The sequence below is a fragment of the Python bivittatus genome, unplaced genomic scaffold (assembly GCF_059951505.1).
Source record: "Python bivittatus isolate LINGU-HERP-01145 unplaced genomic scaffold, Pbiv_v1 ctg000070_np1212, whole genome shotgun sequence".
In the NCBI taxonomy this organism is placed as follows: Eukaryota; Metazoa; Chordata; class Lepidosauria; order Squamata; family Pythonidae; genus Python; species Python bivittatus.
In genome coordinates, this window is record NW_028277034.1 from 16,535,592 (window position 1) to 16,554,763 (window position 19,172).

The window sequence follows — 19,172 nt, forward strand, 5'->3', positions numbered from 1 at the left end:
TAGTTATTGGACAAACAAACAAAAAAAGCTGAAACTGTATGAATCAATTAGCAGCTTTTATTGGCCCAGGTGCCAATTCACATATTGCTTTTGTTAAATCACTTTATTTCTGCCAGCCTGAGTTGAATGTACTCATAGAAGCTTGTCATCAGCAATCTTTCTTTCTTTCTTTCTTTCTTTCTTTCTTTCTTTCTTTCTTTCTTTCTTTCTTTCTTTCTTTCTTTCTTTCTTTCTTTCTTTCTTTCTTTCTTTCTTTCTTTCTTTCTTGTAATGGAAAGAAGTCTTATTTGATTTCCTTACAAATTTATTTCTGCACAAGCTTTATCAATTTCCCTCCTTTTTCAGAAGGATTCTTTTCCTGATATATCACTTTTTCCCCAAATTATTTTAAAAGTTGAGGAGAAATTCTAATCACTGTAGTTATTGAATAGGTACTAAATTTATGCTAAGGTCAGGATACTGTTTTTTAAATCCTAATTGAAAAAGACCACATTACATGTGAGTTAATTAGAAAAACTGGGAATATAATATGCCAAGAACTTCCAGCTGTGCAGCTCTACTTTGTCATTCTTGTCCATCTGTTCCTTCTCATGCTCTAATTTTTTTTTTACCTCCATTGTCATGTACTAGATTATGGAAATATGTTTTAGAATATTTATGGGATAGTTGGTTACTTTACTACACTGAACATTCAAAATGAATTGATTCATATTCACATAATGCTAGGAAACATTGCACTCACAAATGCATACACACAAAATGTAGAGTAAGAAAGTGAATGAGGCAGTAGAAGGAAGGGACTGCGTGATTTTATCCAAAGTCAACAGTTATGTTATTAGATCAGCAGGGATTATTGTCCCCAAATCTCTGGAAAAATGATACAAGGAAAGTTATTAATTTCTCCATGATTGATTTCATGCATAAATGTGTGCTATAGATACTCTCAAATGAGCACTTAAGTGTACCTTAATTTGCCTGTGTTTTTGTGTTTTTCCTTTTCCACATCTAAAGTGTACATACTGAATCCTGTAGCATACCACAAATAAGGGGCTTATGGCACAATTGCTCCCTATCTGTCAACACCAACTGAAAGAAAGGAGGAGAACCACCACAAAACAGTGCTTTCCTATCCTCAAAGGCAGTCCAAAACGATACTGTGGTCAACAGTAACAAAAGCCACCAAGAGATCAAGCAGACCTAGGATGGACACAACACCCCATTCCAGCTCCACCACAGGTTGTCAGCAGGTGCAACCAATGCTGTCTTTGTACTAAACCCCAGGCTGAAACCCAACTGAAAAAGCTCTAAATAATATGCTTCCTCTGGAATGTCCTGGAGGAGAAACCTGGCTACTCTGTCTACCACATTATCTAAAAAGGAAAGTTTGGAGACTATAGGGTAATTGTCCAGGACTTTGGGGTCCAGTGATGGCTTCTTAAGGAGAGGGCTCCTTCAAGGCTGATGGCACCATCCCCTCACTCAAAGTAGCCACTACCACTGCATGGACCCAATCACAGGTCATTTCCCAGACAGCTTTACCATCTAGGAGGGACCTGTATCTAACAGGCAGGTGGCTGAACCTACAGAATGAAGGACCCTCTTCACTTCCTAAGGAGTCACATAATCAAACTCACTCCAAATAACCCCACAGGAGTTTTGGGCACCTCAGCTTGAGCTGTCCAGTTGGAATCCAACTCTGATTGAATCTGAGTGACTATCTGCTAGATTGTAAGAATATTCCTCATAGCAGCCCTGCAGATGGTCATGCAGGGGTCTTTGGGTGGGGACCAGCAGACACAATAAGGATGTGGACCTCTAAACCTTATCACCATGATGTAATCCCTAACATGGCTTTCTATTTGTACTCAGTCAGATTCACTTTTTGTCATTTCTCAAATGGCACCTCATGCCCCTCTTCCTGCATTTCATCTCCCAGAGCTCCTCAGAGAACCAAGGTGCACCCTGAGATTGGCACAAGGTTAGAGACCACATAGGGGCAGACCAGTCTAAGGCCCTTACTGCATTCCAATTCCAAGCTGCAACTAGGATCTCAGCCAAACTGTGCATCAGTCCCTTGGGGGAAACCCCAAGTTCCTTCTGGAATCCAACCAAGTTCATCAGTTATCTGGGGTGGGCTGATCTAACAGGCCTTATCCCCCTATGGAGGGGGTGGCACCAGAGGGCCAAAAAGCAGTCAGAAAGTGTATGGTAATGGACCAATGGCAATGGCCTCCAAAACCCACATCATGTCTCAACTACCCCAGGTTACAAACCGAGTCTAATATGTGACTTCTGTATGACTTGGACAATCCATGGAGGCTATGGCATTTGTGTAAGCTTTGTGCATCAATGATAAAATATTTAATATTATACTGTATTTAAATAATTTGCATTCATTGCATTATGCTGAAAACCATAGTCCCCCATTCTCTGTAATGCTCACTTGAGATTTTGCAGATGTACCTCATCAGTTACATTTATCTAAATAACACTAGGTGCCTAGATAGCCTCACAGCACTTGGTCCATGGCAGTCAGCCAAAGCACTGTGCTGAATCTATTCCAAAAGCAAGTCTGTTAACAAGATATAACCATTTTGTGTGCATTTATTATGAGGAACATCACAACATTTGTTCTATTTCCATATGTAAGTAAGTTTCTGCTAGGCCTATTTTATTGAAATATATCTCAGCAAGGTTACCAAAAAAAGGTGCTCAGTTCCAGACAGGAATATTGTTTACTCTGTAATAGTGGATTAATGGTACCCTTTAAATAAACACAGACTGTGACAATTTTTTTTTTTTTAGCTACTGGAACCTCAGTGTAACCTGTGGGAATCAGGTTACACTGTCCATCAGATCCAACTCAAGTTTATACCTTTTTGTGTACAGCGTATGATACTGGGTTTGTACAACTTGGGTGTGATGTTCTATTATAAAACTATTTTACTTTTAATGGGCTTGAATGTGCTTATACCATCTTTGGACACAGGTATAGCATAATCCAATACTTTTTCAGTTTACTTTTGGTGGTCTCTGTGACAAGCTCTGTAGAGCACAAGTTTTTCATGTAATTTCAAATGAGTGTCAGCTTCCTCAGCCAGTCATGACCGTATAGTGTTGATCTATCAGTTTTCACAACTTACAACTCCAACATACCTTGCTGGTTATGTATTTTACAGTTACAAGTATCACTCCAATGAAAAGGATCTTTTTTTCCTATAATTCTTTATGTGTAGCAAATGGTTTGTTTTTCCTTGAATGACAGGCTCTCTTGATATGACCCACTCACCCACAATTTTCTGCAGGTTTCTCCTTTAAATATGCACTGAGCTGGTGTGTCTAATCTTCTGCCACAATGAAAGCACAGTTCATTTTGACTTGTTGCTGTCTGTCTGTATCTTCTTGCAACCTTATTTAAATTTGTGCTTATTCCCTAACTGCAGCTCTACAATAGCAACAGTTTCTATGGAGATCGTAATTTAAAATGTTCTCTTCAGTGTTAAATCTGCCTCCATTAAGAATCTTTTCTGAATGTGTTCTTTTATAGTTCCACAGACATCATTGAATCATTTGACCTTTCATCACCTTTTTATTTTTCAGATATAATTTTAAGTTCAATTTTAAGTGCAAACCCTGCAGAAGATTCTTCAATCAATAGTGTGTCTAGTACCCAATATTCCTATATTATTTTTACTAATTTTGTAAAGCTGAATTGTGATGGGTTTTGGGGGGCAGTTAAACATGTTATTAAACTATGCGTTGTCCCTTTTAATGTTCAATAAACGGGCATCTTTTTTCTGCAACTATCTCATTTGCCTCAAAAATGTGTTCAAGTCTCTCGGTATATAATGTCCAGTCATGTATAGTATAATCATACATATTCATCTTCTCAATAAAGCTAGCTATCCTGCTGTGATCTTTTCCCCTTTGCCTTTACTTGCTGTGAATGCTTCAGTTGTTTGTTTTTGACTGCCCATTCCCTTCATGAGAGAAGGCTTGAAACACTTCATTTTCTTTCTGTCTCTTTTTTTTTAGATCCCACATTTGTCATAGCAGTTGTGTCCTTTCTACTTACCAAACAAAAGTTTCTAGAGTCAGGACTTTTTTTTTATGCTGCTTTTTTTACTAAAACTTCTAGAAAACTAACTTCAGTAAGTCTGCAGAAATTAATACATGCTGGCAGTTCAAGGCAATAGAACAACAACAGTAGATCACAGAAGCATCAATCTTAATCAATCAATATAACAACCCACATTTTGTTTTGTCTTCTACCAGAATTTCACAGAAGACTTTGTTAAATGATTTGCTGGAGTCAGGATATTCTATGTTCGCTGCATTTCCATGTTCAACTAAACCATTCCTTCTATAAAAAAATAAAATTGGGTTGTTTGGCATGACTTACTCTTGATAAACCCTTGCTGGATCCTGCCAAGCAATGCATTCTTTCTAAATATTTACAAACCTTAATAATAATTAAGTTTAATCATCTTTATCAGAATTTTGTCCAGAATCACATCAGTTAGCAAGAGTGTTGTTTCCTCTTTTTTCTAAAGAGAAGAAAAACATTTGTCCTTTTCCAGTCCTCAAGCACTAAACCCATCCTCCATGATTTCTCAAAGATCATGAAAATAAATTCTGAGATGACATTTGCAAGCTTGTTTAAGAATCTTGGATGCAATTGGCCTGGTCCTGGAGACTAAAACTTGTTCTTGGTAGCCAGGTACAACCTAGTAATTTCTTTACCTATTTTGGTTGCAATTCCAACCGGCTCATATGTACAGTATTTGAACATAGTTGCTGTTTGTGGAGAAGACCAAAGCAGAGTAGCAGTTGAGAAAATGTGTCATCTCCCCATTACCTGTTATTGTCCTTTATTTATCTTCTTTGTTTTTGTCAAATCAAGTTATTGTCCTAAGGTATGCCACATATATTGTTCTATTCAGAAAAGTAATAACAATAGACTGCATTGTTATTGCAAAATACTGTATATTCTAAGTAGTTTTGCATTGGAAGTAAGCTATACCACTTCCTGAATTGACTTTTCAGTTTTCCTGGATTAACTTTTCTGAGTAATCCTTTGATATTAATCACTATACATAGTGTTAATGTCTATTGTGTGGACAGAGCAGCTTTAGGGATCAAAGTTGCTGCTGGACTCTATCTAGTGTCCAGGTATCTATGTGGAAGTACAAATAATTTAATCAAGTTGATCTTTTCCTGAAATCTTACTCCAAGGGGTTTTCCATCAAGATGTTTATGTAATCTTAGGTATTCGTTGGCAAATTACATCTGAAAGGAGACCTTAATTTCCTTGTTACTTACTTCACCTTTAAAGGCTACTGAGGTGAGCCATTGGACCAACAGCAATGGTTAATAAACCAGGTTATGTCTAAGTGTGTTGTGTGAATGAAATAAAGGAAAAGAAAACAAATGGATGTTTGTGTCAAATGTGGACTTCAAACTTCTCAGTGTTATTCCTTGGCGGTTACTCTTTTGAAGGTATGCCTATTATTATTTACTTCCCTTCTTTCTCTGGAGCATCAATGGATAGCATGCAAAGCACCTTTTTATTCTGTTGCCCTTTCCCATTCATAAAAAGTTTCATTGAAGGTTTGTAAGATTTCTTGTTCTATGTTTCTATTGATAAAATAATCCTATTATTTAGAAAATGCAAATAGCATAACAATGAAACCTGGTTTAAGATGACAGTATAAAATCATTCTGATTTTCATTTATGCTTCAAAAATCCAGGAAACTGGAAAATAAGATCAAGATCTCACATGCCTTCCATCAAAGCTGTAAAGAATTTTCTGAACCTTGTAAATTACTATGGATTTAGAAGTCAGGGCCCCTGACCTAGAATTTATCTTAGTCATGCAAGAAAGCATGACTCTCAAACATTTTGTTAATCACTATTGCCAATAATCTATAAAAAAATTCAGTAGTAGAAGTTTATTTTCTAATGCTAATAATGTGAACTATGTCAGTATGCATCAAGAAAAGATCTATTGATTGGAAGTGATGGAAGAGAAACTGTGGACCTGATTAATGTCTTTTTGCATAATTTCTATAGTATGAGAAACTGGCATAGTGGGAATTATGTCAATACACATTAGGCAAAATTCTTTTGGTATATCTATAGGAAGATATCATAGATGAATTGTGTACCTCTTGAATATATTAACTGGAACTTGGTGAAGTACTGGGTCTTCTATAAATTCATTTAATCATAGTTTCATCAAGGAAAAAGGAAATTAAGAAAAAGGAAATCAAAAATTTCATCAAGGAAATCTTTTAAACAAATGTCTATCAAGTCACTGTATAAACTAAACCTCTTCGATGTCTACCTGGCAACATCCCAGCCCAAAATGTACCTAAAAAAACAGTGCAAATTGTGGGCAAAAGAATTATTCTAAATTCATAATAGCGTACAAAGCTAGCATGTCTCTAAAATTTATGTTGTGTGGCTACTAAGCTCTTATTTACCAATTTCCTGGAGTTCTGAAAAACAAATATAAATTGGAATGATCTCATACTTTTACCTTAAACTAAAATTCTTTTAAAATTGTTAAATACAGCTTAGAATGATTTGTTCCTAAAAACTGACATTATCTCTTGTTGAGTATTTTGAATTCTACATTTGAAGCTATGATTTTGTCACTGAAAATTAGCTTAAAATAATTCACTCAATATAAGCTACTGTAAATGTGCATTGTCAACTATGAGAAAATGTAATTTTAATGTGAGAAGAGAACTTATTGATGTAGTGTCTTCAGCAATTGTATGACAACCTTTGAGGGTAAGAGTCATGTTAATTATGATGTACAACTTTTTAGGAGTGAGGACTGAGAATACTGTGTGAAATTATAAAATGGACAAACATTTCAGAGAAAGCAACTGGACTAAACATGACACTGAATACATTACAGGATTGTGCCATGACTATGATGTGCATATTTCTTTTTTTTTTCCTCCACTGACATTGTATCAGCATAGAATTGTCAATTGTGGTTGACAGTAAGTATGGGGTAATGAATGCTGTTTCATTCTGTTCAGAGGCAAATCATAATTGATTTACTATGATATTTTTGTGAAGCATTTAGAGCATTTGAACTATGATGATTGCTACTAGGAGTGTGCATAAAGTGAAAATTGCATTTTGTTCCCTGGACAGACCTACTTTACTCTTGGTCAGAAGTTCAACCAGTCCATCCTAGGAAGATTTTGGTCTGACTGAAGTCAAACCCAGATCAGTTAGGTTTATCTGGGTTTTGACTGAATCAAATTGAAACACTTCTTAAGAAATAAGTATAGCAAGGCAGGTGCACCTTACTCCTCTCTCCTGTCTTCCTTCATATGGCTGTGTGCCAGACCAGCCAGAAACCTTCCCCATATTTTCTTTCCTTACCTGCTCTTTGTTGTTGTTGCTGTGCTTGAGTTCAAGGACATCAAGAATCACCTGATTTTCCCTGTGCTTTCCTGCCCTACCACTGCCCCTCATCCCACTAATGTACCACTATAACTTACCTATTCTATATTTCCATCATGTAAGTTCTTTCCTTGCCACTGCCTAATGCCTACCAGCTACATCTGTCAACTCTGTCACCCTAGTGTGCCACTTCTTTTGTCATACTGTCTCCCATCCCAGAGCACTTCTACTAGAATATGCGTGTTCCTGGTCCATGCATGGCCAAAGCACATATATTTCACTCCAGGCATGGACTATCTGATATTGCCTGATCTGTGCATGGAACACTTCCTGCATGGAATGCTTTGCACATCCCTTGCTCCTACAGTGAAAACAGAGCTAATTTCCTTGAAATGTTATCAAGAAATGTAGTTGAGAGATTAAATAAACACTTAAATAATTTGGTAATTTAATTGCAATCTACAGAAATATGATCTTCACCATCTCATACTGGTCAGACTAAATATTAGGATATTAGGTAGTCTCTGACTGGGAAAATTTATCAACTTGACATAGTGTCTGCTCTGGAGAGAGATTATCAGCAGTTGAGAAATCTGTTTCAGAAATATACATTTTATCGCCAGCTTTTATTTGAACAAAATGTGTTGTTCTACATTTTCTATTTTATGAATATTCGTGTCCTGAAAGGAACACTGTTAACCATAACTCAAGATTTCTCAAGTGTTAAATCATGTTTTCATTATACAAATTAATGTGCCGGTTGAGTATTTTTGCAACCTTGTTTGAACAATGCTATCTTTATTAATTAGGCTATGAAACTTTGTGAAATTAACTTGGCAGAGCTTCTAAATGTGAGCTATCTTTTGAAATTATGATCTGAGGCGAATTGGCATAATACAGTTCTTTGCCCTTGTACAAACCCCAGTTCTAAACAGAGAATGTTCATCTGATATATAATGACTGCAAATAAGAATGAGCCCTGTTCAAATTGCTGAGGCTATAAAAAGGCCTCTTTTAAATAGAATATGTCTGAATGAATATAGAAAGCTTATTTATGGTTTTGTGTTTTTTTTTAGTAAGATTTAAGCCATAGTTCTGCTGCTGTCATCATGGCCACCCATCACATATTTCACCTGCCAGTTAACTTCTTTGATGCCTAAGTAAAATAATTGGAGGCTTACTGCTTTTCTGTAGAATTCCTACGATTGTTAGTCAGTACCTCATAGAGCATTATGCTGTTAAGTCAGGCAAGCAAACGTGAACTGAATGCTGTCAGTATAGATTATTGAAGTTTAAGTTAAAAGGTTAGAAGTTTGACATTTCCATGGGTCTTATTCCTTATTGATGATTCATTCTCTGAAGAATACTTTTTCTTTCTTTTTCTATCAGAACATGTTCCATATATCCCATAGCTATGATTTCTTTGAACGGAAGAACTACAAAAGTCTTCAACACATGAGTCATATCTTTGCACTGCTCTTCTGTTTGTATTGTATTAGGAAGTCTTCTGTATATTGAATGAGCTGTCTTGAATAGGTCACGTTTAAAAATTACTGTCAGCAACATTTTTCCAGGGCTTGACTCACAACACAAACTATCTGCCTCAAACATTGCTAAAATCTGTATGGTTTCGTTATATGTCTTAAGAGTAAAACATGATTGTTAGCATACCATGTTGGTTTCAGTTAAGTAGATATTTAAATACAGAGAGGGAGAGAGAGGGAGAGAGATGTAAAGAGCCCTTGACATTAAAAATAGCAGATCCAGAGTGTTTCTTCTGCAAAAAGGTTATGTTCAAGATATTGAAACTCATCCAAAACTTTACCTCCGAGGAAAGATCATAGAGATACACAACCTTGCATTAAATGCACCAAAAACCTTGGAAAAGAAGAAAGCCACAGATATACCATTAGTTCCTGAAAGCTACAAGTGTACCATTAACTCCTGAAAGAAGACTGCATGTTTGGTTTCCTTATGCTGATAAGAGGAGCTTAGAACATTTTGGACAAGTATTATAGCATGTCATAGGTTTTAATCTCCTGTTGCCCACCTGTTGTTTTTACAGTTGAAGCTGTAGTTGAATAAATAAATAATATATTCACTACAGACCCATCTACACTCTTCTTGTGTGTAAGATCTACACTGAAGTGGGCAATACAAGACCAGAAGGTTGCATGCAGATCTCTGCATGCAGATTTCTCCACCAAAATTCAGTGACATGTTTTTGTTTTGTTTTTCAAAATATGAATTAAGTCCTAAAATATATATGCTAAACTTATGGAAGTCTTAATATGCCATTTTTGAGCAAGAAAACCCACTACTCAATCATCAGGCTTAACATTTCAGCTTTCTTCCCCCATCTGATGATGTTTGCACTGCTACCAGGCTCCGTGTATCCTTGGAAAAGAAGAATCTCCTGATTACAAGAAAGCTGCTCCAAATTGAAGAATGGACAGTGTGGAACAGCATGCTTCCTCTGCCACCTTCTTCACATTAATGCTGTCAACTACCTTTAAGGAGAGTGTCTTTGTAGAGGAGAGCCTTCTCTACCTATGAAGTTTCTCCTTCAGAACCCTGGAAATTGAATACTTTAAAATAGAAGCTGAAAAAGGATAAGTACATAGAGAGAGAAGATGAGTCAATATATTCCTTACATAAAAGGAGTGAATAAAACTTTGGATGGAATCAACAGCATCGGGACATCCCCAGGGCATCACCCCTACATTTAACTTATCATCTTTTCACACAATTTTTGACTCAAATCTTGAGCCAGCCTTTTTAAAAAAATGAATAAGCTGATGCACTGTTGTCTTTATAATTATAGAAAGATTACTTCTGAAGAAATACATGGGAGATAGATAGATAGATAGATAGATAGATAGATAGATAGATAGATAGATAGATAGATAGAAGCAAAAGGCTATCAATCTGCAAGACAACCTGGCAAAAGACAAGTGAACAACAAAATATTGTAGAGGCTTTTCAAAAAGTCCTGTGTTAGCCACTGTAGGAAGTGAAATGCTGGACAGATAACCTTTTGATATTGTCTAGCAGAACTTTTCTTAGGTTTTTATGAGTAACAACAAGAAACAAATGGACTTATATTTACAATGTTATAGTTCTGGAAATGATGTATCAAGGAAAGAGGGAATGGGCTCCTGTTCAGGGCACTGGGTATATATATTATGTGGATGCAATAAATTAGGATTCAGATAAATTACTACCAGAATTGCAAAATTATTTTATCAGTACAGATATGCCACTAACTAGAGTACAGCCTGGTTGATTATACAGCAAGGTTAATTTGTAGCAGGGAAGGGGATTACTCAGCATAAACAGATAGTCTCATTATTCAGTATTTATCCATGACACAACAAATGAAATACAACAATGGAATTAGAGGCATAAGACTAATAAAATGCTTCCCCCTTCCCTTAGTATCACTGAATGGATAGAAGGATAGAAACCAGACTATATTTGGAAAAGTCAATTTTAATGGAAATATGGGAAGATTTGGATATATTCTCTATATAAAATATTCATTGCCTGATATAAAGTTGAGATGAAGAAGCCACTTCTGGAATGCAGCCTGAAGCAGCAACTGGCAAGTTTAGGTGGGGTTCATGGTGGGAGATTCTGGGTAGGGCAGGAATATGCACATTCAAGATGCTTACCAGCTCCCAAAATTAAATCCATCCGGTGTGCAAGAGGGATAACCCTCATGTTTCTGGGTATTTTTTATTTAAATGAGCAAAATGCTGGATGGCAGTTCAGGGGCACATTGATTGACATATATTCTTGGAGACAAACTGTTCCATTATACTCTGTTCTTATGGTTTATAACATTTTAACCTAATGTTTAGCTTAGAGTTTTGTTTTTGTTTTTTAAATTGCAGAATAAATATGTGGCCCTTATCCACTTGAAAGGAAAAACATTCTGATAGTTTTTATTCTCCTGCATCCTGCTTCTATGGAGAAAAAAACAGTGATCAGCCAGTGGTTGCACAAATTGATTAAAAAAAAAGGGGGGATGTGCATTAATACATTATGCTCAGGGCAAAGCTGGTGATTCTTGCATATAACCCAATTAGAACATACCACAGCAACTATTTCTCCCATCTGGCAATATTTTGTTCATATTGCTGAGTGGATTTAAAACAAAAACAAAACATGTTAACTTAGGTGCAAAAACTCTGAAACATTTGTATCCCTTCTGACAACACAAATCTGAGGATAAAAATGAGACAAAATGTACTTTAAAAAATAATGCATATATATGAAGTCTTACCTCAGAACCAAGCCCTGAAATTGAAGTCTGTATTATATCATAAGGCTGGAAGGAACAAATATAGTTTATTATTTTCAGTATAATGAGAAAGAAGGATATTGTCAGGTCTGCGATGTTCAAATCCCAATGAAGAAAAATTTCTTGAAACTCATAATAAGTTCAAAAAGAAGTTCATTTATTGAGATGTACACACAGCTTCAGAGCATTGCTGAAACTAGAAGCCTACACTTTCCCACTCTACTTTTACCCTCTCGTTACCCCTCCTTCCCCTCAGCCAGTACTGGGTTCTCATGTTGGTGTGACCTTGCACACTCCTGGCTTTAGATAACAGTCCACCTGGGTTAATGGTCTCACCTTCCTTGCTCCCCCCTCCCCCCTACTAAAAAATTGGCAGAAACGAAGCAAGCAACTACTGAGCTGATAGATTGATTGCTGGAGGTTCTGACAGATATAAACCCGTATATTCATGCATCACCTTCAGAGCCCTGCTGAAAGTTATTACTGACTTGTAACCTTTTAATGTGACAAATACATGAAGAAAAATCATATTCCTTCTTTTTAGCAATTTACATTTACAAAATTTAATTAGCACACCAACTCTTTGGATTTGCTCCCAGAACATCATTCAAAGACCAAGTGCAATCTCAGTCAGAAAAAGAATACCTCTGCTATTTCCAGATGAAGAAAAAATGGTATAGCATGTTACTGTCCATAAGTCTGCCAAGTTACACTTTGAGGTTCCGATTAAATGCCAAATTGCTAGAATCACTGAATAGTACTGATTTTCTGAATTTAATTGAAAGGCCAGTTAGCATACAAACAAATGGGATTGATGATGATCAATTGAATCAACTATTTGAATTGGATAAAAGGTAATCTGAACATCCCAAATTGTCCATAGTATATAAATGAATTATTTAAATTTTAAAATTATTTCTAATGTTGATAACCATATCCTATCCTTGATACTAAAAATCAAGTTGTATTCCCATATGGCTTGCTCCCAGATAAATGTGCAGAGGTCTGCAGCCTAAACACACTATATAAACTGAGTTTGCTTCTGAAAAGAGTGCTGGACTAGGGGTGGGCCTCAGATTGTAGTCCTCTCTTAGGTGTAGAAGCTGGCTGTGTGGTTTTGGGTGAATCACTCCCTTTTAGCCCTTTTTGACTGGGAAGTCAAAAAAATGTATCTACCAACCTATACTGTACAATAAAGCATGTCCAAGTATGTATTCTTAATGAAGATGCCTCATCCTGAAGTGGATTGATTTGTGAATAACCGTAACAACAATAATAATGAAAGAGACACCTGGAAGAAAATGGCATTCTGATCAAGGTCTAGAAGTATAAATTAGGCTGACTTGTTTTAAAAAACACTGAATGAAATGCTGTAACATTCCAAAATATTCAGGCCTGAGGTCAGTAGATTGCATCTGTGGACAGAATTATTTTCTACTCCTTATGGAAAATTTGAAACAGATCTTCCAGCTTTCCAGTGCTGATGGAAACACTGATGCTGGCTATTATTTTAAGTATGCTGTTGTTAAGAAAGCAGAGGGCATCTTGCTGAAAGCTTCCAATCAGAAATCAAACAAAAACAATCTGGATCTGATCTCCTAGTACACAAAAATATAGCAGCCTATGGTTGGGTCAGACTACAAATGAAAAGAAAAGCTTTTAGCATTTCTTAGGAGTGCAGATGACTGGAACAGATCCTGACTGAGAGTTCATTTAAATTATTTTGCACTTGATATCTACGGGACTAAGGACAATCAGTTTCAAAAGCAGCAGGTCTTTCCAATTTCTGTTTTCTTCCTTGGAACACATTTCTCCTTAAATCTGTATTGCCACAGTCTTACTGGGCTTTAGAAAGGCAATTAAAATCTAGTTTTTCCAGCATGCCTTCAGGACAGATTTTTTTTGAAATGTCCCCATTTGAAATACAATGTTCTGTTTGAATTGAATGTGTTTATTGTCCCTACCTTGGTGTGTGTGTGTGTGTGTGTGTGTATGCACACACACACATGAAATGAGTAAATAGAATTAATTGTCTTCCCTTCCCACTGTGGGACTCACTACTTTCTAATCTATGAAGATACTGATGCTGGTATCAGGGCTATGGCATACCACTGAGGGTTGGTTCCGAGAAATAGCTGACTGGTGGATCCAAATCTGTTCTCAAATACAAACTTTTTCACTGCTTCCTGAAAACTAATTCTTGAACCATTATTCTTTTTTGTTTTCCAGTGCTGAGCTTCATAGGGAGGAATTAAAACAACATATCAGGACACAGGAATTTCCATTGCATTTCCATTCCATTTATATATGTGTATGCATGTGTATAATATTTGAATATATATATATATATATATATATATATATATATGAAATAGTATTTTACATATTTCGTATGTGTGCATGTGCATGCACAAGTGTGTATATATATTCACATATTCATACATTCAGTTATAGGAAGAAAGGTCTTTGAATTAAAATGAAAGCAACATTCAATATTCAGTACATGAACACTGCATGTAAAAATAACTTGCCTGATACAAGGCTGTCATCTAGTGACTATTTTTATGCCACAAAATCAATCAAATATTACTAAGATTGATTATTACTTTCTTCACTAAAATTTTATCCTTTGACTTCAAAGTTATTTGGCATAATACAACTGGGAGTTGATAGACATATTTAGAGCTGAATGTATTTATTTATTTTACACAGAGATAAAACTGCTGTAACTATGGGATCAGCTGCAGCTGACTAATCTGGGCTTGAGTTGTTAAAAGCTTTTTATATCAATACCAGTTCCTTGAATCAGACTAGCAACAGTAAAGAATCCACTGAGTAACCTCACCAGTACTTCTGCAGCAGTTATAGGCCTACATACAGTGGGTCACAGTAGCAAAATCTTGAGGTTACCTGAGCATGAACCACAGTGGCCAAGCTTTAACAATCCAGGGACTGGAGAACCTGATAGATCAACTTAAACTGGTAATAATTCTCTTAGGTACAGTTGTTATCTGGGCCTACAGCAATGAGGGATGCAAGAGTGGCCTCAGCTCTGAACATACCTTCAAAATGAGTATGACTATCATGAGAACATGCATTCCCCCAAATTAAATGGCTTTTGAAAGCAAGACACCCTGGTGGTGCTTGTTCATTTTTCTAATTAAAATCATTTTTACAGTAGATGATAAAGAAGGATTTCTTTTAATTTTTTTAAAAGAAAGAATAGAAATAGCTCATGCGGTTCAATTAAAGATTGAATGGTTCTTCACTGCTCATAAAATCTATCCTGAAGTATTTAAATTTAGGAATGAAAATCCATAATCAGGTAAAGATATAACAAACTTTATGAATTTAAAATATGTTTGATGCTTTGCACTGTGGACAAGATTCCTCACGTTTTCTGTTATTCCTAAATAACACATACTGCGACTTACCAGCCTTCTATTTTAGGCAATCAAATAAAATCCAATTGCACTGAAATTAAATTTCTTGGATAGGGCAATTAATGTGACATCAATTGCTATTATTATCTAGATTGTAATGATTTCTTACTCATCTTGCTTCAGCTGTTCTTTTGTGTGCTTATTATTTGTAATAATTCTTTTGGCCCTCATTGAAAATATTTTTTCCATTCATTTTTTCCCCCTTTCTTCTCCACCATCTCTATCATTCTCTATATTCTTTGTCACCATGCCTTGCTATTCTAAATACCATTTCCTCTTTCTGTCTTGATACATCTGCTGTGATTACCATTCCTTCTACCAGTGAGACATCCATTTTTAGATTTGTAGAAACAAATAGCATATTAATAGGAACACATTAAAAAAAAACAGAAGACTAAAATGTGATTCTTTTCTTGATTGGAACATTTAGAATTACATAGCTGAAAGGACCATTTAGCCATCCAATCCAACCCCCCTGCTCACTGCAGAAATCCAGTTAAAGCATATTTGATAGATAGCTTTCTTTTCAATATTAAAAAAATGTTGGGCCATAGATTTAGAACACAGTATTTGAAACACGGTAACCAAGAGATGTGGAATATAAATTTAGCATGACAGAAAAGAATTTGGCTTACTGAATATAGGTTTGCACAAAGTAAAATGCAGAAAATAAGATATAATATATAACAATGAATTATAGAAGTATTCTGAATTATGGATTTGGTGCATGTGGAAATCAGTCTTCTGAAAGTGTCCTATTGGAACATTTCCCCCCCCTATTTGTCACACATAGGGAGAAGGGAGAATTAAACCTTCCATACCTGCATGCATAGGTATTCCCCGGGACAGTGCAAATGAAAAAATGTACATCATGTCATCACAATACAAACCTGTGATTTATGCAATGCAGGAGGGAAACTTATCCCAAGGCCCAGACTTGGTGTCATCCCATCCACAGTACTATCCTTACTTTCAAATCTTAAAGTAGAAGTTATATGAAATTATACAAAGATTTTGCATTGTTCCTCAGAGAATTCTATTTTGTACATTGTATCCTTACTTGCTTAATATATGTCTGTAGTTTCCTATCCTTCCCTCCTAGAATTTTGGAAGGCAGTTAAAATAACTCTGTTCTGTCATGCTTCGGCCTGAGCTCATTGTTTTGTGGTACACATCTTTGCATGGGAAGGGGTGTTCTATTATACTCTTAGTTGTTGCTTTTTCTTCTACATTTGTATTATTGTTCCTCTTTGGATATCACTCAGGATATTGGGTTGGAATAAATTACACAAACTAAGTAAATGAACAAACAAATAACTCTTTATTGCTGAAGTCAGAACACTGCATATAAAATGAAGACTAGTGTACATTTACTTTTCAGAATATATATTTGCATATATAAATTTAGATCCTAAATTTACTTATATCTCTCAACTTTCCTTTTTTTGCCCTCTGATGTATGAAGTCATGGTACATATATTTAGAAGATGTTTATTACATTTTCTCATTCTTCATTCTCATTCTTCATCCTGGAAATTTGGGACAAGTTACTAAATTTAATTAGTTGTAAGGTAAGCTACAGTAAAGTAAAATCTGAAAATTATGTTTCTTTCAATTTTTTAAACACTGCTGGTAATTTCATGGATATTTCCATGCAGTTTTCTTAACAAAATTATGGAAATATAGATTTTACTTTCTCAAAATCCTCTAGGGAAATTATTCAGTTCATTCTACTTTGCTGCTCTATGATTCATTCAAATAATGGAGCATCCTTAAATAGTGATGCATGAAATTCTTCAGATACTAAAATCCTGCCATATTAATGGTGGTCATAGCAAATAATGAAGAGTCTGGATTCAAATGAATTATATGATTCCATGACTATTTGGAACTACCTAATATACTCCATGCCCTTCCAATGTTAATCATAACAGTAATTGAAATTCACTTGCACAATATGAGGTTGTGGAAGGAAAAGATATGTAATTCGTGTATTATTTTTTCTTGTCAAAAAATGGGATTTTACATAGAACATACACAACTAGTATAGTTTTAGACTCATATGAGCACTGTTGATTCTTCCTCTTTAGCAGATAGATAAATTAACAGATAACAGGTGAAAGTGTTCTAATCACATATGGTTGCTTCTGATTAAAGTGTAGATTTAAACTTTATTCTGGCTCAATTTGCCATGTTTCAAAATAGAAGTATATCAATTGTATTTTTATTTTCCGCTGCCACTGGGATAGGGATGAGCAACATTTTATGACCGACAATAGCATTTAACTGTGTTTTTGGAGAAAGACCAAATGATGCAACATGTTTACAGTCATGTCAACCGCATGGACCAGCCCTGGCCATTTTGTTTTGTTTTCTTGTTCTGTATTTTAGAGAAGGAATTTAGAGGATTCCTTATTTAAGTGTGCCTAAGCATTTTTTAGTGCCTACAATTTTTTATGGTTCCCTGCTCAGAATGATGGGAAACTGTGCTGCCATATTTTTATCAGTGATCAGATAAAGAGTTCTAGAGCTGCATAAGCAAGTTTTGTCTCTGTGTGGCCCTAGGAACTCAGGATGTCCAGAATGCATTCAAAAATAAGCTTTAAGTCATCATGAAACCTATTTGATACTCCTGGAAATAATGTTTCAGATTCTAGCTAACACCTAACCCAGCAGAAACAGGAACAGGTCTGTAATTGATAACTGGGCAGTGACAATAGTATGATGCTTTGATACACAATTGCAGTGTGGGCTGAAAAAAATAGAACCATGAATGTGGACGCAACATATTAAATTTTAAGGTTTCCTCAGCCAACAGGAATAGAGATATGTAACTAATGACTGTGTTCCAACTCACTATGATGATTTAACCCACAGTGGAATCAGCCAATTCAGTTTCATTCACTCTCTGACAATTAAGTGACTTCTCCAATGCACTTAGTTCCCAGTTCAAAACATTCCACAGGAGTCTGCCACAGACACATAGCTCAGGAGTAGTGCATGGTGGCAAAATTGGGGGCACGTGCCTAAGAGTGAAAACAAATTTGCACTACTATAGTCATTTACTTTATATCAAGAAAAATTACTTAGCATCAAGTAATTTTTTTACAATAAAAGTAAATTTTTGCACATTAAATTGCATATTAACCATCAAAGTTACGTTAAATCAAAAGAGTATTTATGGCAGGTCCACAAGGTATATATACATTTATGTCATGGTTTGAATGCAAATGTGTTTAAAATCTTATTTAATAACAAGTATATAATATGCTCCATTTTGCATTCAAGGCCAATTTTTATTCTGCCTTGAAGCTCTTGACATATTTGCAAGTATTTCCATAGATTAGTTTAAGAGGTTGAAATGTCTTTCTGATTCACAGTCTAAAATGCTCTCTTGCTCTAGGCAAGGTAATTGCATATGTTAAGCAAATGCATGTGAAATGGGAGTATGCTATTAGTGGAAGTATGGGATAAGCATTTGATTTGTAACCTAAGCCAGACTTGGTTGTCCTAGGAAAACCATGAAATCACTTTTGGAGTGAAGAAAGGAGAAGAAAAACTACTAAACATTTTCCTTTTGGCATTTTTGCAACAGATACATTTTCAAATACTGTTTTTCTAAGGCTGGTATTTTTGAAAATAGATGTTTTCTCACATTTCTTAGGTGATTGATATAATATAAGCTACCCATCAAAACCTCTGTTCACATATGAATTTGGTTGATATCAGCTTTCTATCTTGAAAGGAACATTAAAAATATGGCTTTTTTGTTCATTTGATGTTATCCATGTGGTAAAACCAGAAAAATCCTGCTGTTACATTCTAATACCTAATCCTGCCATACCTAATCCTGCCATTACATTCTCTGCATGCAAAATATTCCTAACTGAGCCCTCTGTATCTCCATGTAGGACTGGAAATGAAAACCTGCAGGATCACTGCCAGTTACTGACTAGATTCACTCTAAGCTCTTGTTTGTTTAACCATTGTTTAG

The 19,172-nt window shown here is 35.5% G+C and overlaps 2 long non-coding RNA genes across 4 annotated transcripts in view; one reads left to right on the forward strand and one right to left on the reverse strand.

Annotated features, from left to right (window-relative positions):
- The window catches only part of LOC112540364 (uncharacterized), a 64,876-nt gene extending 52,962 nt beyond the window's left edge, over positions 1 to 11,914 (reverse strand). The window contains exon 1 of the long non-coding RNA XR_015794522.1: positions 11,718 to 11,914. This is a non-coding gene — a long non-coding RNA (uncharacterized LOC112540364). The remainder of the gene's footprint in view (positions 1 to 11,717) is intronic.
- The window catches only part of LOC112540365 (uncharacterized), an 88,228-nt gene that overhangs the window by 53,003 nt on the left and 16,053 nt on the right, over positions 1 to 19,172 (forward strand). The window lies entirely within an intron of this gene.